General features: G+C 45.7%; 1 pseudogene; it reads right to left on the bottom strand.

The window, feature by feature from the left end:
* LOC137095615 (ATP-binding cassette sub-family C member 6-like) overlaps positions 1 to 25,088 on the bottom strand; it is an 89,594-nt pseudogene that overhangs the window by 58,995 nt on the left and 5,511 nt on the right.

Here is a 25,088-nt window from a genome sequence, read left to right as displayed (position 1 = left end):
TTCTGATGCAGAACATATGCCATCCAGTATTTGCCATCTGCTTGCCCACAGAAAAACTTATTTAATAACCCTTGGCACTATAAGAGGATTTCGCAAGACCAGTCACTCTCATTGCAACGGTGTAGTGATAGTGAGGCTGCAGACCATATTTTAGTTCTTGCAGACCACTGGTGGTCCACGGACCACAGGCTGGGAACCACTGCTCTACAAGTAAGAACAATATTATCTGCCAAAGAAATACAAAGTAGATGACAATTCGAATGGGAGCAAGCCAAGTCCCATTAAAATAGATGAGGGTCCATTAGTTTTTGTACGTCAAGAGACACCAAGTTCACAATTTCCCCCACCGTTGCTTCTTTCTTGGCTGCGTTCGACATAACTAAGAACTATAGGAGAGGAAACAAGATCAAACAGGTCATATATTTCCTGTTATTTGGATAACAGAATTAATCACGAAGACTGAATGTACAAACTCTTCTGGTTTTACTGTTGAAAAAGTATCAACATCAATAATCATCCCTTTGTTTTGTTTATCTGTGTCCTGTGTATTTAAAATGTATTTATAGAAATACATTTCAATATATATATATATATATATATATTACAGAATTACATTTTAATATACGTGTTTATTGATTTTTTGTAGTGTTTGTGTGTTTTGACTGTGCTGTGACCCACCTTGAGGGGAGGCGGCAATAAATAAATAAATAAATAAAACGTTTTGGTCCATGCATGCACCTAGTAACAGCTATAGGAAATCGCAAAGGATCTGATGCACAAGTTGTCATATTGTCTCTTCTTAACTTTTCTTGCAATCTGTCCCCAATTTCGCAAACTTTGTCCAGGCTAAATGTTGAATCACAGAATCATAGAATCATAGAGTTGGAAGAGACCTCGCTATCTTGTCAGAAGCAACTTGAAAAACGTGGCTTCTGGTGTGAGAGAATTGACCGTCTGCAGAGACATTGCTCAGGGGACACCTGGATGTGTCACCATCCTGTGGGAGGCTTCTCTCATGCCCATGCATGGGAAGCTGGAGCTGACAGAATCCTGTCCCGTGGATTCAAACCACCGACCTTCAAGTCAGCAGTTCAGCCAGCACAAGGGTTTAACCAATTGCACAACTATGGCTTGAGGCCCCACTCTGCCAAGAAGCAGGAAAATTGCATTCAAAGCACCCCAGATTGATGGCCATCCAGCATCTGTTTAAATCCTCTGAGGGAGGAGCCTCTACTATTATGTATTTCCTACCCAACACCACCACACTCCAGGGCAGAGAGTTCCACAGCTGAACAGCTCTCCTTACAGTTAGGAAGTTCTTCCTCATGTTCAGGTGGAATCTCCTTTCCTGTAGTTTGAAGCCATTGTTCTGCGTCCTTGTCTCCAGGGCAGCAGAAAACAAGCTTGCACCCTTCTCCCTATGACTTCCCCTCACCTCTTTATCCATGCCCCTCATCATGTCTCCTTTCAGCCTCCTCTTCTGCAAGCTAAACATGTCCAGGTCTTTTAAGCCACTTCTCATAGGGCTTCTTCTCCAGACACTTGATCATTTTAGTTGCCCTCTTCTGGACACAATCCCCACAACGACTGCAAGATATTTTTCACACGTTCCACTGTTGAGTCAGGTATCGTCCCCCATTCTGTATCTTTGCATTTCATTTTTTTCTGTCTAATTGGAGTATCTTGCATTTGTCCTTGATGAACTTCATTTTTTAGTTTTGGCCAATCATCTCTCTGCTTTGTTAAGATCGTTTCTAATTCTGCTCCAGTCTTCTAGAGTACTGGTTATTCCTCCCAATTTGGTGTTGCTATCTGCAAACTTGATGATCATGCCTTCTAACCCTTCATCTCTAAGTTATTGAGGATTGCCAGTGTCCTTGCATTTAAGAGCCTCCTCTGAAGACACAGACCCATTCTCCTGGACAGAATTGTGATCTAAAATCCCCTCATTTCCCATACTGGAAAGCCCATCAGTCCTCACAATCTTTGATTGAACAATCCTCTTGTCGTTAGGTTGTTGTAGGTTTTTCAGGCTATATTCTCTCCTGACGTTTCACCTGCATCTATGGTAAGCATTCTCAGAGGTTAAGAGGATGCTTGCAATAGATGCAGGTGAAATGTAAGGAGAGAATGCTTCTAGAACATGGCCATATAGCCCAAAAAACCTACACAACTCAGTGATTCCTGCCACAAAAGCCTTTGATAATACATAAATCCTCTCATCTTCAGCCTCTGGCTGAACCACAATAACTGCATTTGGAAATTAAAGAGACAGTCACCATGCAGTCAGCCAAAGAAAAAATAGATTGACATCATTAACAAAGATATGCGTGCTGCCAACCTGAGACCTGGGGATGTCCAAAACAAAGCCTTGTGGAAATGACAGTCACAATGCTAACCCCATCCACTGGGAAAATAGCTCAGAAAGAAGGAGTTGAAGCCAGACTAGACTTTAGGGGGATAAATTAGAAGGGGAGATGACCCTTAGTTCCCACCAAAGAGGGAACGCTACCTTGGCGAGCCATCAGAGAAGCCTGATTCCAGAAATTTTATTAAAATTAATAATTGAAATGAGACTCTTGCCAAGGCGAAGAAGTGGCACTGAGGTTTATTGTGCGATTCAGCTGAGTTGTATGCAAATGCGGGGATAGCTCACCCACAAGCATACCAGTACATTGATCAGAGGCATATTTATAGCAAATTCAAAGTTGCAGAGTTCAAACTCCCCACCCCGGCTTCCCTGTTACCCTGCCATGATTGGGCGATGGGCAAACAGTTGGGAGGAGGCCCTCCCACCTCCGGTGCCTCTGGACCAATCAGGAAGCTCCAGTGGTCCATAGGAACCAATGGGGAGACCTCTGCCACCTGGTGGCGACAGCCAATCAGGAGAGATGGAGGCGGGATGAGGGAGCACAAAGGAATCTGGGAAAGGAGTAAACAAAGGAAATGCCATGTGGCCGGCAAGACAAAGGGGAAATCTCAAACCAGCCTGATCTATCAACATGTGTAGACTGGGGTGATTGTTTCTTGGTGGAGATAGCTGAGTTAATCAGAGCGAAGGCAAAAGTTTTTTTGAGGACCTTTTGTCCTTCAGGAGGAAATATGATTAAGATTTTTGACAAAGGGGCAAGATGAGGGCTGGGCAATTCCTCCGAGGGCCACCAGCTCCCCAGGCTATTGTTGATGCAAAAGGAAGTTGTGGATAAAAAATCCTGGAATGTTTGGGGCTTTGTAGTCCCTTTTGTGGAGTTTCTTCATGTATATAGGGGAAACAAAGGTCAGAAGAAAAGGGGAAAGGCTTCTGCCACACAAAGAAATCAGGAAACACATTTCATAAAAGGCAAGATTTCATAAGGTTTGTCCATGTGGGGGAAAAGAGTGTCCATAAGGGATAGCTAAAACGCAAGGGTGTTGCACAAAGTTCCTGGCAGGAGTTCTTGAGTGGCCCAAATGGACCTGGTGACTCTGGAAACAAGCTTTGCTCCCCATCCTTGGAGAACTACAGCTCTCTCGAGAGAGAGAGAGAGGCAGATACCCCAAGGTCTAGCTGTTCCCGAAGTTTCATGGGGTCCTCATTGTTGTTAAGGCCTTGGCAAATTGACCAAGACAACCCCTATTGTGCAGTCTGGTACCTTTGTCCTTTGCAGAACTATAAGTCACCATCCCTTGTTAGGGAGGAGGGCATGCTCGACGTCAGAGTGAGATGGAAGAAGGAAGGGAAAAAAACGGAAAACTATGAGAAGAGCAGGGTTTACCTTTCGATAAACAAGGCCCGTAATTGCTGTTTTTAATCTCACCCCCAAAACACAGCACATGTACATGTAGTGCTGCTCAAACAACATCTGGAGACAAGCCAAGAGGAACATCACAGCAGCATAGAAATAGCCTTTCCAGAAAGGAGCTTCTGGAGTGGTGATGAAATCTAGGAAAACACTGTAAGGAGAGGAGAAAAAAAATCAGTCACTTGAACAACAACCCCAGCAACGGACATATCTGAATATCCATAAAAAAGCCAGCCCTCCATGTCTATAGATTCTGTATCTACAGATTCAATCATCATAGCTTGAATTCTACTTAAGTTGTTGAATGTGCAAAGTTGTCACTGCTCAGTTTCTGGTATTGTTGAATCTCATGAATGACAACATTGGTGAAGGGCATCCTCGCACGATCTTTCATTCCAGGAACAAGACTGATACGCATAACCTCATCGATCTCCCCTTTAACCTTTGCTTGAATGCCTGAGAATCTCGCCATCACAAGGATTCCAAAGAGCAAAGCACTGTTAGAGACTGGGAATTTATGGTGACAGGCCCAGAAGGCAAGGGAGAAAATGAGATTCCGATGAGGTTTTTCAACAAGGCTTTATTTCAAGTTGATCAACATGAGATGAATAGCCTCTTGACCATCCTGGTCAAAGAACAAAGACCATTCACCCCTTTGTGGCGTACTTAACAATGGTTTTATATCAAACTGGTAAAAACAACACGTAAGCAACTTCTGATTGGTTGTTTTGTTTCTACCATTACAGCATATTCATGTTTCTGTTGAATGTGTGACCCTGAGCTGTAATTTTACCTATCTGTAAGCTTGCTTTTCCAAGGCAGAAAGAATTTGTGGGAGTATGGGAGTATATCTGCTTGTGTGGAACACAGGCAATTATTTTTTCCTATCAGCTGGAGCTGTTGGCAAGCAAAAGCTCTCTCAATAGACGGGGATTCTGGGTCTCAGTAGACAGGGATTCTGGGACTTGTAATAATTGGAAATTTATTTATCTTAATCATGTTCCTATATTCCCTCCTCTTCTTGTTGCTAAGCGGAGCCTTTGAAGCGAGCATTGCAATCAGTAGTATAAACAATATCATTGTCCTTTGTCATAGCTATCTCTGACACTGTCTCTATCTTTGTTCTATTTTTTCATGTGAGCCTGGCAGTGTCAACATTCGCATGTATAGGGTTCTATGCAGGGATATCATATTTTTAGCAGTTATTGAATCTATAAGGCTTTGAGTTATCAAGCCTTCTTTCCATCAAAGTAAAACAGCACAAGAATATCAATAGCATTATGACAATTACAATTTGAGACATAACCAAACTTTTAACCATTGTAAGTCTGGAAACCATGATGTGTATATCTTGGAAACATCTTTTCATTTTTGCAACAAAATGCATAGACCTCCTTTTCTGTTTAGGTGGTCTATTGTCAATCTGTATTGCATCTGGGTGTCTTTTATCATATAGTTTGTCAATTTTTCTAGTTGTGCTGAAATGTGCCAGTTAGTGTTATTTTAATATATAGGAACAAGATTGCACCAATTCTTTGTGATCCAGTGAAGTATGCATTGTCAGTGTCATATTGTTATGTGTCACTGTGTGCCCCTTGAACTCAGGCCCATCCGAACTGATTTGTTTTATGTCTCAAGCGGTTGTTGTATCAAAGACTCTCAATCTGGAAGAAATCAGGGATTAAGTTGTACATGTGCCATTTCAGACTGGGGCAGTATCTTTCCTTCTTGCCCAACTTCTGTAAATCCAGTAGAATCCTGGCCCAATCTTGCCAGTGTCTTTATATGCATATTGTAATGCAATGCGGAATCATCTGCACATGTCAAATTCTGTTTAGTGGTATAGGTCTGTGTCCTGTATATCTGACAGGAGTACAGTGATGTCACGTCTATGGTATTGTCCCAATTGGACATGGGGCACGGTCATAGTGAGATGTCTTTTCTGTCAGTGAGGTTTGGGCTGAGCTAAGTGGTGCACAAGGGCGTACAAAGGTGTAAGGGGGTGAAGACCTCCTTTTTTTTCCAAATTGAATTAACTGGGATCATCTGTATGATCAGTTGTCTGTTGTGTGGTTATGGTGTTTAGAAGTGAGCTGTTTGTTCGTATCATATCCAACAGACCTGTGTATGCAATCTTTTTGCAATGGAATTTACCAATTGGTGGAGGGTATCCTTCTCCCATTCTGTTGACATCACCTCTGTTGTTGTTTTTTTCTAAAACACAGTTGTAAACACTTGACTGAAACAGTATAAACAAATGAAAGCTTATCAAGCTTAGCAATCAGAACTAAATGGTAACAATAACCACTTTAACGATTCAGCAATAGAAATCATTCAACTTGAGAAAGGATATCAAGTCCAGGTCTTGCTGTCTGGCCCAAATGTGGCCATGCACATATGTGAAATCCAGTTTTCATTATCAGGACCAAACGTGGCCACACTCATGTGTATCCAACCTTTATGTCTTTTTAGTCTCTTGCATAAAGGCAATCTGAGTCAAACTGGGGATGTGTTCCCCTTCTTGATTGAAGAAATTAGTCTATTTAATTCCAGGTAAAATGAAGAAAGTCTCTATGTCCAACAAGTCTCTATATCCAGCAGTCTCTAGTCTCTAAAGTCAGTCTCTGTATAAAGAAAGTCTGTAAAATAAAGTCACCATATCTCACGTCTTTAACTTGTCCTATCCAGCAGGTGGTGCTTTGGATAGGCTCCTGTATTTTGAACTCCCATTAGGCTTTCCAGCTGGCTATGGCACCTTTTGGATGTCCAATTTAGGAACATGGTCCCATACCAGGAGCTCAAGAGCTGAAAAAGATAAATAGAAAGATAGTGAGAGAAAAGGGGGAGGGGGATATTGATTACCCATCTGTCGTCGGTTTTCGTCGATAGCTTTCACTCCATTCATTGGCGGGCCTCCACAATCTTTCACTTCGAAGTCCTCTCGACCGATCTCCATCCTTTTAAACAATTCTCCACGGTTTTCTTCCCATGATTTATCTCACATTCCTCTGTCCATCTACTGTAAACAATCTTTTATCATTCCATCTTCGACTTGCTTTTCCAACTTTAACCTGCTTTTTTTTTTTCAACTTAATAAACAGTTTAACTTTTTGCTGGCAATGTCTCTCAAATCTGGCAAAAACCTTCTTGGCCCTTTGCAATGCATTGTCTTTTAAATCTGGCAACTCCAGGGCAAACTGCCCTGTCTTTCTGATTTAATGTCCCATTTCAGAATTAATTTTTTTCAGTAACTTTGTAGAGGGATTGGGTCAAAATAACAAAATCTGTAGAGGTACTTTGTCCTATGTTTGAAGAAAGCTGTGAAATATAGCCACCTCGGGCTAAGAACTATAATGGAGGCTGGATGGTCATCCCTCAGGGGTGATCTGAATGTAACATTCCTGCTTCTTAGCAGGGGGTTGGACTGGATGGCCCATGAGGTCTCCCTCAACTCCCCGATTCTCTGATTCTATGATTTATGTCCAGGGTTATTGTATCCACATAAAAGTAAATTCTGTTGTAAAAATCAATTGCTGGTTTCCTTTTGAATCAAATACCAAACCAAACAAACAAAAACAATGTAAAGAACTCTGTTTAACAATCAATGTCTCGCGACTTGACTTTTAAAAAGGCAGTTTTGTTTTGTTTTAACTTAAAACATATTTTATCTGTTGACATCTTGAGGGAGTTTCTATGTATTTCTAACATAAAACCACAGCGGTCACCCCACCGTCATATGTAGAAGAAAAACCATCTTGTTATCTTGTATCTCCAACAAAACAACAGAGAGAAGGAGCGAAGAAGGAGGGGTTGAATCCTCCCTCAAAAGAAAATGCATTTAAAATTTCACAACTCCTAGCAAGTTGTTGTCCTGAGACAAAATCAGACTCTCCGAAAACACCTTTTGTCCCAAACAAATTTTTGTCATGGATCCTGTGCCTCTTTTTTTTGTCTCAAAAGAAGTTGCTGGAAAATCCCTATTTTCTGTAAATTATTAGCTCTCACACAGTTCCTAGTATGTGCATCTCTAAATAGCCAAAAGAAAAAGTTTAAACTTTCAACATCTGAGGATGCCTGTCATAGATGCAGGCAAATTGTCAGGAGAGAATGCTTCAGGAACATGGCCATTCAGCCTGAAATATCTATGACAACCTGAACCTTTTAAAACCCTTTTGTCCACACACACAGATGTAACATTTTTCTTCTTGACACAAGCCTTAAAAATGTCCCAACCTGTAAAAAGTTAACATCTAATAACAGTCCTTGAAAGAAAGGAGGGGGTGGGGGTAGTAAAATAAAGCATCTTTGAAAACAACATCTCGGCAGGCTGCCATATATCTTTTTTTTTTTTTTGTTATCTCTCTTCGGGCTCTGTAAAGCGAGAGCCCTCCACATCCTGGCACCCTCTTGGGTGGATTTTTCATGTTATCTCAGATACATATTCATAGTACAAGATTCAATTTTCGTAGACACAGAACACATTAGGATTTTTAACCATTTCAGAAAATGTCACATACCATATTATTCACTTTCCAATCTCACTCACATATATAATGCTTGTTAGTTGTTAGGCTTCTTGCACGTTCACACACACACAAAGAAACCTCGTTTACACACACACGCACACACATGCATACACACACAAATTTCTCAAGGTCAGCTTTCACATTGGCACACTCACACAATTTGAATACAGCACACAGAACAGAACATCAGAAAACTCAAAACAATTATTAAAAGGATCAATTATTTAAGATAACCCATTTGGTCATTACCCACACATTCTTTTACATTTTAAAAAACACAGTTTTTCAAATGGCGGCATTTTGAACATAAATCAATTCCCATTGAATCAGCATTTTTGTTTCCTTCTTTCTTGAATCTTTCAAACACAATTAACATTCCATATACCTTTCAGTTCAACATGTCTAAGTGTCTCTCACTCCCAACCTTCCCTGGCATTCCATCAATGGAGTACACAGAATTTCAAAACTCAATCCTGTATCATTTAGACATACCTTATACCAAGTGATCTGCCAACTTACACAAAGCTCTCTTTTTAGCACATAATGCCATCAAACACATTCTTTTCCTTTCCTGAGTGCTGAAACAACAGGTTTCCATTTGAAGTAACAAGAATCCAACTCCTCTTTTTCACTTTCCTTTTCACAAAACAGCGCTTCAGACATGCACAAATCTCAATCCAGTGTTGCAACACACAGACACATACAATTTATTTCTACAGTTTCCTGACACGCCAAACTGTTTAAACTTCCAAGGGGTCAGTTCCTCCCCCCTTCTCTGTCTGTTTCTCTTCTTTTCTTTTCTTTTCTTTTTCCAAGGGAGCAATGCCTAACTCGGTCTTGGGGCACCCTCACAAGTCAGCTATCTGGGGGATTTCTGTTCCTTCCCCCCCTTGCCTCCCTCCAGTTAGCTTCCCCCCCCCCCCCCCCCCCCAGGAACAAGGCCTTACAACCCACACACGACGGTGCTCCTCTGGAATGCCTGGTTCCTCCTTCCTCCGACCTGTCGGCAGTCTTCTTTCAAGCGTTGTTGACCTCTTTCTCGGCAGAGACAGACAGGACACACTCTGTGGCCGCAGCGTGTAGAGCCACCAGTCAATCAGAAGGGGCCCCGTTCTCAGCGCACTCTTTACGCCGCAGCCAAGAAGAGGTGCTGTTGCCCTGAGTTTCCAAAAACCATCTCTTCCCCTTCCAGCCAACGGGCACTCACCACCCAGATCTCGGTGGAACCTCCAAAATGTTAGAGACTGGGAATTTATGGTGACAGGCCCAGAAGGCAAGGGAGGAAATGAGATTCCGATGAGGTTTTTCAACAAGGCTTTATTTCAAGTTGATCAACATGAGATGAATAGCCTCTTGACCATCCTGGTCAAAGAACAAAGACCATTCACCCCTTTGTGGCGTACTTAACAATGGTTTTATATCAAACTGGTAAAAACAACACGTAAGCAACTTCTGATTGGTTGTTTTGTTTCTACCATTACAGCATATTCATGTTTCTGTTGAATGTGTGACCCTGAGCTGTAATTTTACCTATCTGTAAGCTTGCTTTTCCAAGGCAGAAAGAATTTGTGGGAGTATGGGAGTATATCTGCTTGTGTGGAACACAGGCAATTATTTTTTCCTATCAGCTGGAGCTGTTGGCAAGCAAAAGCTCTCTCAATAGACGGGGATTCTGGGTCTCAGTAGACAGGGATTCTGGGACTTGTAATAATTGGAAATTTATTTATCTTAATCATGTTCCTATAGCACCACTTGAGATGGTTGCTCCAAACAAAAAGAGCTCAAATACAGTTTTCCTTTGCTGTAAAATGTAAAATGCCTACATATCTGAATGTCTTTGGAATCAAAAACAAGAAGACATCACCAGCGACTAAGCAGAGAGCTCCAAGGAGAAAATAGGTCCCAAATACACTCCAGAAAGATTTCAACAGCAGTTTTCTTTTGCTATTTTCTGGCTGAAGCAGGGGAGCTGTTTCACGAGCTGTTTGACTCTGCTCTCTTTTACATGTCGTAGATTCTGAAATTCTTGCCAATAAAAAACCCCAATGATATTTATTTTTATTTTAAGTATATTTACAATATGGTTACATTCCAGAGTTACTTCTGAAATTAAAGCAACAATTAAAAGTTAAATACAAAGAAGAGACTAAAGTCACTGAATCACAAACACAACATAAAACAGTCACATAATTAAACTTTATTTAAAAAAAACAATGAAAAAGAGAAGGAAAAAACCCCCCGAGAAATAGGCATTTATTAATAAGGCCGCTTCTACAATGCCCTATATCCCAGGATCTGATCCCAGATTATCTGTTTTAATCTGGATTATATGAGACCCCATCTACACTGCCATCTAAAATCCAGATTATCTGCTTCAAACTGGAACGAGCAGCTTCTAAGATAAGCTCCGGAATTTGCTCCTGGAAATAGCTGTTTTTCCACAACTCCCCCAGGATTTATAACCCAAAATGACATCCAAGGGCAAGAAAAGGTCCCGGACCAGCCCCAGCAATGGAACAGGGTCCCATAAATCACCAAAAGCACGGAAACAGATGAGAATTGATGCTTACCTTCCAAACTCCCCGGATATAGCAACATCACAAACTGTGAGTAGCGGAGCACTGATAACACCTTCGATAAACTCACTTAATGTGGGTTCCCCCCTCTCTGACCAGGAGACAAGCCCAGGACAAATGCCAGAGGGTAATGGAGATAATGGTCATTTGAACTCTCCGGGGTGCAGCCCCTCCCTAGACCATGATATGCAGAAATATCAGGAGATATGTTTGCTGTCAGTGGAATCAATGATGCTGATTTTGAACAGACTAGGTCAAATTTCACAACAAATTCAAAGGCTACTTGACTTGCATTCCACACAGTGTTTTCAGGGAGTCAAGCCTGCAGAGACGCCCAGGTGCTCACATGCTGAGGATGCTCCTCTGACCACAGCTGCTGTTAATCACAGTAATAAACCAACAGTTGAAACTAAAGCATGCCTCACTCTGCAAAAAGCCCAGATAGTTCTGCAGCTCAATCAAAATGCTTTGGGCTGGAACCATAAACAACAAATTGTAAAATCACTGGCTTACTTGCTCAGAATCCAGCCCAAACTTATTGACTTAAAGGATCACCATTTTCTTCCAACACAGAATGGTGTAAAACGAATCCTCCTTACCTTCAACTCCCTTGAGATGTCAGACCGCCTAGCTCAAATGAAGGACATCTTATGGAACAGGCATGGAATAACTATCAGTAGGGTATTTAAGGATCAGACAGTCAATCATCTCATTCCTCGAAGTACATTGGATACACGGGTACAAGAAAGAAACCCAACACAGTTAACACAGCTCCAAGTCAGGAATTGTCACCCAGAAGTTGCTTACATTGATTTGGAACTTAAATCAGACCCTAATACAGATTCTTCCACGGCTCCTCCCAAGTCAAGCCCCCCCTCTAAGACTGTTACAAAAGAAAACAACAATGACAGAGATCCATCTGTGATTCCAGTAATGACTCAAGTAACAGAAAAGCAGATCAAAGACACTCCTGCAGGTGCTGCTTTAACCATTCCACACACTATGGACTCTCCTCAACCCCAGATGGAGCTTGCCTCTCCACCGGTCATAGGTGAGGGCTTGCAGACAGCAAATGAGTTTGGCTCTCTACTCGCCAATGACCCACATTTCATTACTCATGTGGCATTGGTCCATCCAGCCCCTTCATCAGAAGGCCAAGTTTCTTACTCACCAAACAATGACCCAGACCTGATACAGAAGGATCGTGACCAGGCCATAGATCCCTTGGGACTATGACAGCTACAGGGCCAGCACGGGGTCAGCCTATTGACCTGGAATGTGGCTGGGTGGCTCGCATCCATTAGAGACCCTTGTTTTATAGACTTTCTTTCCCACTATGATATTATTCTGATTCAGGAATCTTGGGCAGTAGGTGATCTGATAGCTAATGGATTCCACTCGTATTGTGTAGGGGCAGAGCCAGGAGCTACGCATGGAAGAGCAAAAGGTGGATTAGGGATTTTAGTCTCTACCACTTTACGTGCCATAACAAGGCCCCTTCCCTCATTAAAAACAACTGCAATGGCAGTGCTAATTCAACTTAAGTATCATACCTTGATGATAATAAATGTCTATCTGCCTCCAACGAGGAAGAAAGCCCAAACTAGAGCTTTATGGTCAGAATTGGAAAATTATGCTGCAGACCTCATGGTGCAGAACCCAAATGCCTCTGTAATTATGGGAGGGGATCTCAATGCAAGAATGGGACCTGATGATGCCACACTCTTTAAATGTTACAAAGGCCTTCCTCCTGCCACTGAATATGAGGTTCCACTTCTAACTCGTCGCTCCAAAGATCAAAAAACAAACTTTGCAGGGTTGTGTTTGGCTCAATCAACATCACGACTGAATCTCCACATCTTAAATGGTGCTCTGGAAGGTGATCACCCAGCAGAATTTACATATCTTTCTGGCTCTAAAATGAGCGCCATTGACTATATAGCCATCTCAAGGGACCTTCTTCCATATGCCAAAACCTTGGAAGTTAAGCCCAAGTTTGACAGTGATAATTTTCCTGTCCTGCTGCACCTAAATTCTTTCACCCAAAATACCCACACAGTGGAATGTTTCCAACCCTCCCTATCACCTCCAGGAGGAACCCATGTCAGGGCCAAATGGACTCCCTGTCTGAACCAAAGAATATCTGAGCTCCTGGCCTCTGATCGACTAATGGGGCTACAGACTGCCTTGACATCATCAGCCTCCCCCAACATACTACTTGACAACTATATGAACATCACTCAAGAAATACAGAAGCACCTAAGGTTTAACAATTTTACATCAAGGAAGCAGCAACAGCAATACTCCAAGCCCTGGTTTGATAAAGATTGCGTCAATGCTAAAAATGCTCTTGTTGCCACTTATCAGGCCTTCATATCCAATACTTCACCATCAGCAGCGCAAGACCTTCTTCAACAAAAGAAGCATTACAAGCAGATGCTCGCATATAAGAAAAAGGAAGCTATGAAAAACAACTGGGCTCAGCTTATCAAAGCTGTCAAAGAGAAAGACTCAGCCACTTTCTGGCATATTACATCAAATGCCCAAAGATCTGATCAACCTATTGTGGATTCCCACATCCCTCCGGGGATTTGGGAGGCATATTTCCAGGATCTCTATATGGACACCTCTACTGGAAGGGACTGTCCCAACTTTGATACAGAGAACCTTCCACCATGGCCACCTGTATCAGCTACAGAAATTAAGAACCTGGTTGCCCAACTACGATCAGGCAAGGCTCCAGGAGAAGATCTTATCCCAGCAGAGGCCATAGAGAACAACCTGGATTTCTGGACCCCCATCCTAGCCTCACTTTTTACATGTATTGACAACCATGGCCAAATCCCCAAGGATTGGGGGCTTGCAATCATTGTTCCCATCTATAAAAAGAAAGGGAAAAAGGATGATCCTGCGAACTATCGACCAATCAGCCTCCTTAACACTATCAGCAAGCTATATTATTATTATTATTATTATTATTAACTTTATTTGTACCCCGCTAGCATCTCCCGAAGGACTCGATGCGGCTTACACGGCCGAAGCCTCAAACACAATACAAAAGAAAACTCCAAGCCCTGGTTTGATAAAGAAAACATAGCACAACAGTAAACAAAGCAAATCAAAACAATTAAGCAAAATAAACCACAATGACAATACATCAGGACACTATTAAAAACTGGTTCGGCCGGCGCAGTGGGGTACAGGGATTAAAGTGCTGAAATGGCAGGAGGAACGTAGGATTAAAGTGTGGTGTGCAGCAACATTGGTTATGCTAAGGTGCTTCTAGGACCTGGGATGGGGATTCCTAGTCTGGGAAGGCACAACGGAACAGCCAGGTTTTTAACTTCCTTCTGAAAACGGCTAGAGTGGGGGCCTGTCTGAGATCTTTTGGGAGGGCGTTCCAAAGTCTGGGGGCCGCCACGGAAAAGGCCCTGTCACGCGTCCCCACCAAGCGCGCTTGCGACGTGGGTGGGATCACAAGCAGGGCTTCTCCGGATGACCGTAGCGAGCGTGTGGGTTCGTAGATGGAGATGCGGTCACGCAGGTAGGGTGGTCCCGAACCGTTTAGGGCTTTGTAGGTAAGCACCTGCACCTTGAATTGGGCCCGGAAAATAAAAGGCAGCCAGTGGAGCTCCTTAAACAGAGGGGTAGACCTCTCTTGATAGTGAGCCCCAGTTAGCATCCTGGCTGCTGCCCGCTGGACCAATTGAAGTTTCCGGGCCGTCTTCAAGGGCAGCCCCACGTAGAGCGCATTGCAGTAATCCATTCTAGAGGTGACCAAGGCGTGGACCACCCCGGCCAGATCAGCCTTCACGAGGTATGGTCGCAGTTGGCGCACAAGTCTCAGTTGCGCAAAGGCCCTCCCGGATACCGCCGACACCTGAGCCTCAAGTGTAAGCGAGGAATCCAAGAGGACTCCCAAACTGCGGACCTGTGGCTTCAAGGGGAGTGTAACCCCGTCCAACACAGGTAACCACCCTATACCCCGATTCGGTTTGCGATCGACCAGGAGGACCTCTGTCTTGTCGGGATTGATCTTCAGCTTGTTCTTCCTCATCCAGATCGACACAGCGGCCAGGCACTCACCTAGCACCTGAGAAGCCTCCTTGGAATTAGGTGGAAAGGAGTAGTAGAGTTGTGTGTCATCCGCGTAGAGATGGCACCCAACTCCAAAACCCCGGATGACCTCTCCCAGCGGTTTCATGTAGATGTTAAAAAGCATGGGAGATAGAATAGAGCCTTGCGGGACCCCACAGGTCAAAGGCCAGGGGTCAGAGCAGGCATCTCCCAGCTTCACCATCTGAGTTCGTCCCTCCAGGAAGGACTGGAGCCACGACAGAACCGTGCCCCCAAGGCCCATCCCGAAGAGACGACCCAGAAGGATACCATGATCGATGGTATCGAAAGCCGCTGAGATGTCCAAGAGAACCAGCAGAGTCACACTCCCCCTGTCCAGTTCTCTGCGGAGGTCATCCACCAAGGCGACCAAGGCTGTCTCGGTGCCATGGCCAGGCCTGAAACCAGACTGTGACTGATCTAGGTAGTTGGTATCGTCTAGGAAACCCTGAAGCTGAGAGGCGACCACCCTCTCCAGCACCTTTCCCAAAAAGGGGAGGTTGGAGATCGGCCTGTAGTTATTCAGTACCGAGGAGTCAAGGGAAGCTTTTTTGATAAGTGGGCGGACCACGGCCTGCTTCAGGTTAGATGGAAAAATTCCTTGCTCCAGCGATGTATTGATAATCGGTACAAACCAGTCAAGCAACCCCCCTCTGGCTGATTTAATGAGCCAAGATGGGCATGGGTCCAGGGATGAGGTGGTCGCTCTCACAGCCCCCAGGGTCTCCTCCACGGTTTCAGGAAGAACAAGCCTGAAAGAATCCCATAAAATTGGACAAGCAGGTGCCTCCGTCACCTCTCCTGGCACTGCGATGGAATTGGAGTCTAGCTCGAGGCGTATCTGGGCGACTTTATCTGCAAAATGGTGTGCGAAATCGCGACACCGAGCTGCGGGGTCGTCGGGGAGCTCCTCCACCGCTGGTGGGTGGAGGAGCTCACCCACGACCCGAAACAGCTCCGATGATCTATTTGCTGCAGATGCTATACGAGCGGTCGTGAATGACTTCCTGGCCGCCCGTATAGCCACGGAGTATGCCTTAAGGGAGGCTCTAGCCCGTGTTCGGTCAGACACGTTCCGAGATTTCCTCCATTTGCGCTCTAGCCCCCTTCTCGTATGCTTCATGACAGCCAGCTCCTCGGTGAACCAAGGAGATGGCCTGTCACGACGCAACGAGATGGGGCGTTCGGGTGCGATCGTATCTAACGCCCTGGCCATCTCCCCGTTGTAGAGAGTTACTAAGGCGTCGATAGAATCGCCAGGCTCCAAGGCAGGAAGAACCCTAAGATTCCTCAGGAATCCGTCCGGATCCATCAGTCTCCTAGGGCGGACCATCTTAATTTGTCCTCCACCCCTGCGGAGGTTTAGGGTCGCAGTAAGTCTAAATGTGATCAGATGATGGTCAGACCATGACACTGGAAGGATGTTTTGATCTTCCACTCTGATCAATTCGTCGTCCGCCACAAAGACGAGGTCGAGAGTGTGCCCAGCATGATGCGTGGGGCCAGATATTATCTGTGACAGTCCTATGGCCGTCATGGTGGCCATAAAGTCCTGAGCTGCGCCAGATAAAGTGGTCTCGGCGTGGATGTTAAAGTCTCCCAGCACCACCAGGCACTGGGAGACCAAGGCCGAATTAGAGACCACCTCCGCTAACTCAGCCAGGGAAGCTGCTGGATCTCGGGGTGGACGATACACCAGCAGGAACCCCACACTGTCACGGCTCCCCACCTTCAAGTGGACGCATTCAAACCCAGACGCTTGTGGGACAACGCATCTGGTCACGGCGATGGATTGCCGGAAGACCACTGCGACCCCTCCTCCCCGCCCCCCTTGTCTGGCCTGTTGATGCACTCCGAAACCTGGGGGACACAGCTGGGAAAGGTTTACACCTCCCACCTCGTCCAACCAGGTCTCGGTAATGCATGCCAGATCCGCCCTCTCATCCAGGATCAAGTCCTGGATGGCTGCGGTCTTATCATTTACGGATCTGGCATTGATCAACAGGACCTTGAGACCAAGGGGGCTGCCAAGGAGCCTACCACTACCCACCTTTTCCAGGGTCGCAAGGACTCTGTTGCGCTTCTCCCTGGGATGTTTATGAACCGCAAATCTCCTTCCCCACACGACTATATGCTAGACATCTACAATGGAAACTCCAAGATTGGTTGGAACAAGAAAGCATATTAGCTGAGGAGCAAGCTGGATTCAGGGAAGGTCGATCCACCATAGATCAGTGCCTAGTGCTGCAACACCTTGTGGAAAAATATTCCTCTCAAAACATAACCTCACTGTATGCTGCTTTTATTGACTTTAAAGCAGCATTTGATTCCATCTCGCGAGTTAAACTTTGGGAAAAACTGGAGAGTTCTACAATTGATCGCCGTCTATTATATCTAATACGCCAACTTCATGAAAAGACCACACTCAAAGTAAGATGCAACCCACAGGGCCACCTCACTGAGGCTGTTGAAACATGCAAGGGTGTCAAGCAAGGCTGCATTCTGGCCCCTTTGCTGTTCAACTTCTATATAAACTCCATAGTGGCCCAGCTTCAAAACATGGACTTCCACCCCCCAAAGCTGGCGGGAAGACACATCTCCATCCTGCTTTATGCAGATGATGCTGCTGTACTCTCTAGAACACCCATTGGGCTCAAAAGAGCTTTGAGAGCATTAATACAACATTGCAACACAGATCAGCTCCAACTCAATTACAATAAAACTAAAATCATGGCTTTCGCTAATAGGCCCAGGACTTACTCTTGGAGCATAGATGGTCATAAAATTGAACAAGTTACATCCTTCAAATATCTAGGTGTAGTTTTCCAATCTAATGGTAGCAGAAGAGCTCATGGGGATCAAGTATCCAACACCGCGCAGGGGAGCTCAACTGCCATTCTCAAATATCTTAGGACAAGAGGGGGCCACTTCACACCGGCAGCGCTCAAGCTGTTTGAAGCCAAGTCATTAGCCCAACTCTTGTATGGGGCTCAGCTGGGCCCCTTTCCCAGTTTTGCCCCATTAGAGGTGGTTCAGTCCAAGTTTCTGAGATCGGCCTTGCAGGTACCTAAATGCGTTTCTAATGCCACCCTGCGACTAGAGACGGGTTTTATGAGAGTGGAGGCCAGGGTGTGGGTGGCCATACTTAACCTCTGGCTCAGACTGTCCCATGCACCCCTTGGCCTTGCCCCACTAACCATGGAGGATGACTTCCAATCCACATGGAAGCAGGCGGTAGCATCCAAAATCTCCTCGTTGGGATTTTCTCCAGGTCTACTATTAGCTATAGATTACAATCAAGCCAAAGCACTTATTAAACAACGTATCACAGACACAGAGCGCCAACTAGATCTGGCCTCGGCTCCAACCTTTCTTGTCAGTGAAGACAGCAGATACCTTGCCTCCCCTATGGCATATTCAACATACTTAGAGGTTCCTATTCATCGGAGGGCTTTCACCCTGGCCCGATGCCACGCTCTCCCATCAGCTGTACTCGAAGGCCGCTACCGGAAGATCCCTTTCCCAGAGAGACTCTGCCCCTGTGACTCGGGTCATGTGGAAACAATAGAACATGTGCTCCTTCAGTGTCCATTCTACAGGGATACCCGTGCCAGGCTTATCTTACCCCTGATAGACAAGCACCCAGGCCATTCAGGACAATTTTATACCTCCCTGCTACTTGCGGATACTAATTCAGCTACAACCTACAATGTCGCAAAGTTTTGTGCAGCAGCATACAAAATCCGCCAGGGAATGACTAGTTCCAAAAGTCAACTGTGTGTCCAGTAATCGTCTTCCCTGAATCTACAATTTGGTGATGGATCTGGACATTGTATGTTTTTACCCTGTTTCTCCTTCTGCTCCCTCACCCATATTGTGTTTTTAGTAGTTGTATTTATATTTTTAATGTACCAAACATGCCAGGTTTGTAAGGAAACGTGACACTATTTCCTGTGCTGGTCAATGACCGAAATAAATGTTTGATTGATATCTGCTTCAAACTGGATTAAATGGCAGTGTAGACTCAGATAATAATGTGGATTATCTCCTTTGATAATCTGGATTATATGGCAGTGTAGAAGGGGCCTAAGTGTATTGTTGGTCTGTTTGTTTCTTATTTAGTTCTGTAGTATGTCACAGTAGCTAGTTAGATAGATACATAATTTTAGCAATACATATCATAAAAAAATCTTCTTTTTGTATTCATCTCCTTCCTTTACTGTTTTCCTTTTCTTCTGAATTAAAAACAATTAAGGAAAAGACATACCATATATACTCGAGTATAAGCAGAGTTTTGCAGTCCGTTTTCAGGCTGAAAAAGCCCCCTTGGCTTATACTCGAGTCAAGGTTATTTCTTATTTTACACTGTTCTTACTATTATTTTTATTACATTTACATAATTTTACTCTATTATTATTATTTTATTACAGTTATTATTATAGTCTCTTTTTGATTATTACATTTATTATTTTCTCTATTATTATTATTATTATTATTATATTTACATAATTTTACTCTATTATTATTATTATATGTTGTTGTTCGTTCATTCAGTCATATCCAACTCTTCGTGACCTCATGGACCAGCCCACGCCAGAGCTCCCTGTTGGCCGTCACCACCCCCAACTCCTTCAAGGTCAGTCCAGTCACTTCAAGGATGCCATCCATCCATCTTGCCCTTGGTCGGCCCCTCTTCCTTTTTCCTTCCACTTTCCCCAGCATAATTGTCTTCTCTAGGCTTTGCTGTCTCCTCATGATGTGGCCAAAGTACTTCAACTTTGTCTCTAGTATCCTTCCCTCCAATTAGTAGTCGAGCTTTATTTCCTGGAGGATAGACTGGTTGGATCTTCTCGCAGTCTAAGGCACTCTCAGCACTTTCCTCCAACACCACAGTTCAAAAGCATCGATCTTCCCTCGCTCAGCCTTCCCTAAGGTCCAGCTCTCACATCCGTAGGTTACTACAGGGAATACCATGGCTTTGATTATGCGGATCTTTGTTGCCAGTCTGATGTCTCTACTCTTTACTATTTTATTGAGATTGGACATCTCCTCCCAAGAAGTAAGCGTCTTCTGATTTCCTGGCCACAGTCTGCATCTGCAATAATCTTTGCACCTAGAAATACAAAGTCTGTCATGGCCTCCACATTTTCTCCCTCTATTTTCCAGTTGTCAATCATTCTTGTTGCCATAATCTTGGTTTTTTTTATGTTTAGCTGCAACCCGGCTTTTGCGCTTTCTTCTTTCACCTTGATTAGAAGGCTCCTCAGCTCCTTTTCGCTTTTGGCCATCAGAGTGGTGTCATCTGCATATCTGAGGTTGTTAATGTTTCTTCCAGCAATTTTCACCCCAGCTTTGCATTCATGAAGCCCCGCACATTGCATGCTGTGTTCTGCATACAAGTTAAAAAGGTTGGATGAGAGTATGCAGCCTTGCCGTACGCCTTTCCCAATCTTGAACCAGTCTGTTGTTCCGTGGTCAGTTCTGACTGTTGCTACTTGGTCCTTGTACAGATTCCTCAGGAGAGAGACAAGGTGGCTTGGTATGCCCATCCCACCAAGAACTTGCCACTATTTATTATGATCCACACAGTCAAAGGCTTTAGAATAGTCAATGAAGCAGAAATAGATGATTTTCTGAAACTGTCTGCCTTTCTCCATTATCCAGTGGATATTGGCAATCTGGTCTCTCGTTCCTCTGCCTTTTCTAAACCCAGCTTGAACATCTGGCAACTCTCGCTCCATGTATTGCTGGAGTCTTCCTTGCAGGATCTTGAGCATTACTTTACTGGCATGAGAAATAAGGGCCACTGTACAGAAGTTGGAGCAGTCTTTCGCATTTCCCTTTTTTGGTATGGGGATATAAGTTGATTTTTTCCAGTCTGATGGCCATTCTTGTGTTTTCCATATTTGCCTCGCATATGGCATACATCACCTTGACAGCATCATCTTTTAAGATTTAAAACAGTTCATCTGGGATCCTGTCGTCTCCTGCTGCCTTGTTTATTTATTTATTTATTATTTAAACTTATATGCCGCCACTCCCCTGGGGCTCAGAGCGACTTACAAGGATAGCTAAAATCTAACAAAGTTTAAAAGCAATTTAAAACAATTTAAAAACAACAGTATCAAACATTAAAAGCCTGTTGGAACAGGTATGTCTTACATGCCCTGCGGAAAGCTGGTAAGTCCCGCAGGGTACGAACCTCAGGTGGCAGAGCATTCCAGACTGATGGCGCCACTGCTGTGAAGGCTCTGAGTCTGGTTGCCATTAGACGCAAGGTCTTGACACTGGGGACTTCCAATAGATCTTGGTCCTCAGAGCAGAGGGATCTCTGGGGTTGGTAGGGGGTGAGACGATCCCTCAGATACATTGGCCCCAGACCATGCAAGGCCTTAAAGGTGAGTACCATCACTTTGAAAGTGATCCGGTGCTCAATTGGTAACCAATGCAGCTGTAGTAAGATTGGTGTTATGTGGCATCTCATCGGAATTCCTGCAAGAAGCCGAGCAGCTGCGTTTTGTACCAACTTGAGCTTCCGAATCACCGACAGAGGGAGGCCAATGTAGAGGGCGTTACAGTAGTCCAGCCTTGAGATGACTGTGGCCTGGATCACTGTAGCTAGGTCGTCCCTGGACAGGTAAGGGGCCAGCCGTCTAGCCTGCCGCAGGTGAAAGAAGGCGGTTTTGCTCACGGCGGAGACCTGGGCCTCCATTGTCAGCAGAGGGTCCAAAAGGACTCCCAGACTCTTTACCAATGATGACGGGCGTAACGCCTCGCCATCCAGGGTGGGTAGATGGATGTCCCCACTGCCCGGTCCACCCAGCCATAGGATCTCCATCTTTGCTGGATTCACCCTCAACCTGCTGGCACGCAGCCATCCAGTAACGGCCTCGAGGCACTGATGGAAACAATTGGGCACAGAGTCCGGTCGGCCTTCCATCTTCAGCACCAGCTGAGTGTCATCAGCATACTGATAACACTCAAGCCCAAAACCTCGAACCAGCTGAGCAAGTGGTTGCATATAGATGTTAAACAACAGAGAGGAGAGAATGGCCCCCTGAGGAACCCCACAAGATAGAGGGTACCTCTCAGAGACCAGGCCTCCCCTCTCCACTCGCTGTCCACGGTTGTGAAGAAAGGAGGACAGCCAGTTTAAAGCTGTCCCCCTGATTCCAGCAACAGCAAGGCGGTGGGTCAAGAGATTGTGGTCGACTGTGTCAAATGCTGCTGTGAGATCCAATAGCACGAGCAGCGCTGACCCGCCCTGGTCAAACTGGCATCGAAGGTAATCCGTGATGGAGACCAGCACAGTCTCTGTCCCGTGCCCTGCACAGAAGCCAGATTGGAAGGGATCTAGTCTGGCTGTGTTGTCTAGGAATTGCTGCAACTGCTCCGCTGCTGCCCTCTCAATCACCTTGCCCAGGAACGAGAGATTTGAAACTGGGCGGTAACTGGAGGGAACCGAGGGATCTAAATCTGGTTTCTTCAGCAAAGGAGAGACCACCGCCTCTTTTAAACCCTCTGGAAAGACTCCTTGCTCAAGGGAGCTGTTTATGATCTTCAACAGAGGGTTACGTAATCCCTCCAAGCAGGATTTCACCAACCAAGAGGGACACGGATCGAGGGAGCAAGTGGTCGGTCTAGCTGCAGCTATGAGCCTATCGACAGCCCCTGCATCCAGCGGGATGAACCGGTCGAGGATGGGCCCAGCAAGTGGCCACGGGGTCTCAAGTTCTCTCACTGTATCAATTGTGGCAGGGAGGTCCCGGCGAAGTAGCAAGATCTTGTCTGCAAAATAGCTCTGAAAAACCTCGGCTGGAGGGGTCTGATTACCATTTTTTGGGACGGTAGGAACCGTCGTTAGAGATCGAATTATTTTGAACAATTTTGCCGGGCGTGAGCTAGCAGACGTTATCAAAGAAGCATAATACACTCGCTTTGCCTCAGTGATAGCATGCTCATAGGATTCCCTGAATGCCTCATAAGCTGATCTCGATGCTCTGTTACGGAGTTCTCGCCACAAGCCCTCCAGCTGTCTCTTTTCCCGCTTCATCAGTCGAAGTTCCTCGGTGAACCAAGGAGACCGATTTCAGCGGGGTCTGAGAGGGCGTCTAGGGGCGATCTCGTCGAGTGCATTGGATAGCCTGATGTTCCATGTTTCCACCTGCACATCGATCGAGTCGCTGGCAGGCTCCAGATCCCTCAGAGCATTCCGGAACCTACTGGGTTCCATAAGTCTCCTTGGGTGAGCCCAAATTGGCTCGGCGCCCTGGCAGCATGGGTAGGCATGCTCCAACCGGACTCTCAGGGCGCAGTGATCCGACCATGGAACCTCTATTGTGGAGGCTTGGGTCACTTGAATTCCTGCGCTGAAAATCAAATCTAACGTGTGCCCCACCCGATGCGTGGGCCCAGTAGTACAGAGGGAGAGTCCTAGTGTCTCCATGGTAGACACTAGGTCCACAGCCGCTAATGAACAAGAGTCAGCATCAGTGTGGATATTGAAATCCCCCAAGACGATAAGTCTGGGGAACCTCAGGGACCACTCCGACACAGTCTCAAGCAGCTGGGATAGGCTGTCCGCTGGTGTGCTGGGCGCACGGTACACCAGCAGAAAGGCTATGCTCTCACAGGAATCCCACACCAGGCCAACACTTTCAATGCCAGAGATGCTCAGCACAGGAACCGCCCTAAGAGAAAAACTTTCTCGGGCGAGCATAGCCACCCCACCGCCACCCCTCCCCCCCCCCCCCCGCCTCCCAGTCCGCATCTGGTGAGTGATTGCATAACCTGGAGATGTTATTTCCTGGAGTAGGATCTCATCCTCCTCTTGGATCCAAGTTTCTGTAATACACACTAGGTCAGCTCCCTGATCATTAAGAAAGTCCCTGATGGTAGCAGTTTTGTTCCTTATGGACCTAGCATTCACTAACACCAGAGTAGGAGGGGACAGATCACAGATGTACCTGGGGATAGGCCGCAGGTTAGAGGGGGGCCGAGTCTCCCGCCGACTCAACCTCCCTCTAGTATTCGGCCTGCGCCTACCGTCGTACCTCCCCCTCCCAGAGATCATAGGAATCCCCATGCATAGACCTACTTCTCTTGGAGGCTCTGCAGCACAGATTAGGTGCCCAGTGTTTGACTGACCATCTGAAAAGGGGATGGGGCATGGCCAATTAACAAGTGGTCATAGGTGGGGCCCTCAGAGTGGTGAGGAGCAGGTGTAAAGGCCAAAGCACCCGGCCAGCATTGTGGGTGGGGGGATAATCTAGAAGATGTCGGATCTAGATTCCCTTGAGAGTGCTGGAATGGGTTCTTAACTCCCGTAGACTGGGAAGACACTCTCTCTTCTATGCCCACAGTTCTTATATTTGAGTCCCAGGCTCTGGTTTCTTGGGGGTGTACTCTCTCCTCCATATTTAGAGATCTGGAGCCACCTGGGGGAGCATGGGCCAATTTGCGGGAGGGGGCAGTAGCTGTAGATCTTGTCCGGTTGCCAAATCCCACTCCCCAGAAGATTCTAGTTTTAAATTTCTTTTGATGACAGCCACGTCTCTGGGACCTACGTTTCAGAGGTCTGCCAGTTCCTATCGCTGTACATCTGTCCATGTCTGGGGCTTCCGGCCCTCCAGAGGCCACCGTCAGTCTGTCCTGGCCTGCAGTCAATTCAACACTCTGCAAAGCGCCAGAAGCTCCCTCCGCCAGCAAAATTGTTTGCTCTGGCCTTTCATCAGAGATCCGGTGCATATCATGGTGGCGTTTCCATCTCTGATCAAGATAACCCGCGCACCTGCGCCGGAACTTCTTGGGAGTTGGAGAGGAAGATAGAAGCTCACCAACAGTGGCCCCAAGATCAGTCGCCATCTTCGGAGCTTGCCTCTTTGATAGAGAGAGGCAGCGACGTCGCTGGGGGCTTCCACAAAAGGGGGACACTAAGGGAGAGATCTAAGGATCTCTGTCACATCCAATGCCTCCACTTCAGGCCGAGAGGGCCAATCCTTTTCCTGATTGGTGGTCCCCGGAGCTCCCCGCCCAGACCAAGGGCATGGGTAGGACAGTCCGAGATCGAGAGGGCAAAAACCATCGAA

Source organism: Anolis sagrei, chromosome Y (genome assembly GCF_037176765.1).
Source record: "Anolis sagrei isolate rAnoSag1 chromosome Y, rAnoSag1.mat, whole genome shotgun sequence".
Taxonomy (NCBI): Eukaryota; Metazoa; Chordata; class Lepidosauria; order Squamata; family Dactyloidae; genus Anolis; species Anolis sagrei.
Note: the sequence above shows the minus strand (reverse complement) of the source record. Positions and strands in the feature narration are given on the sequence as shown.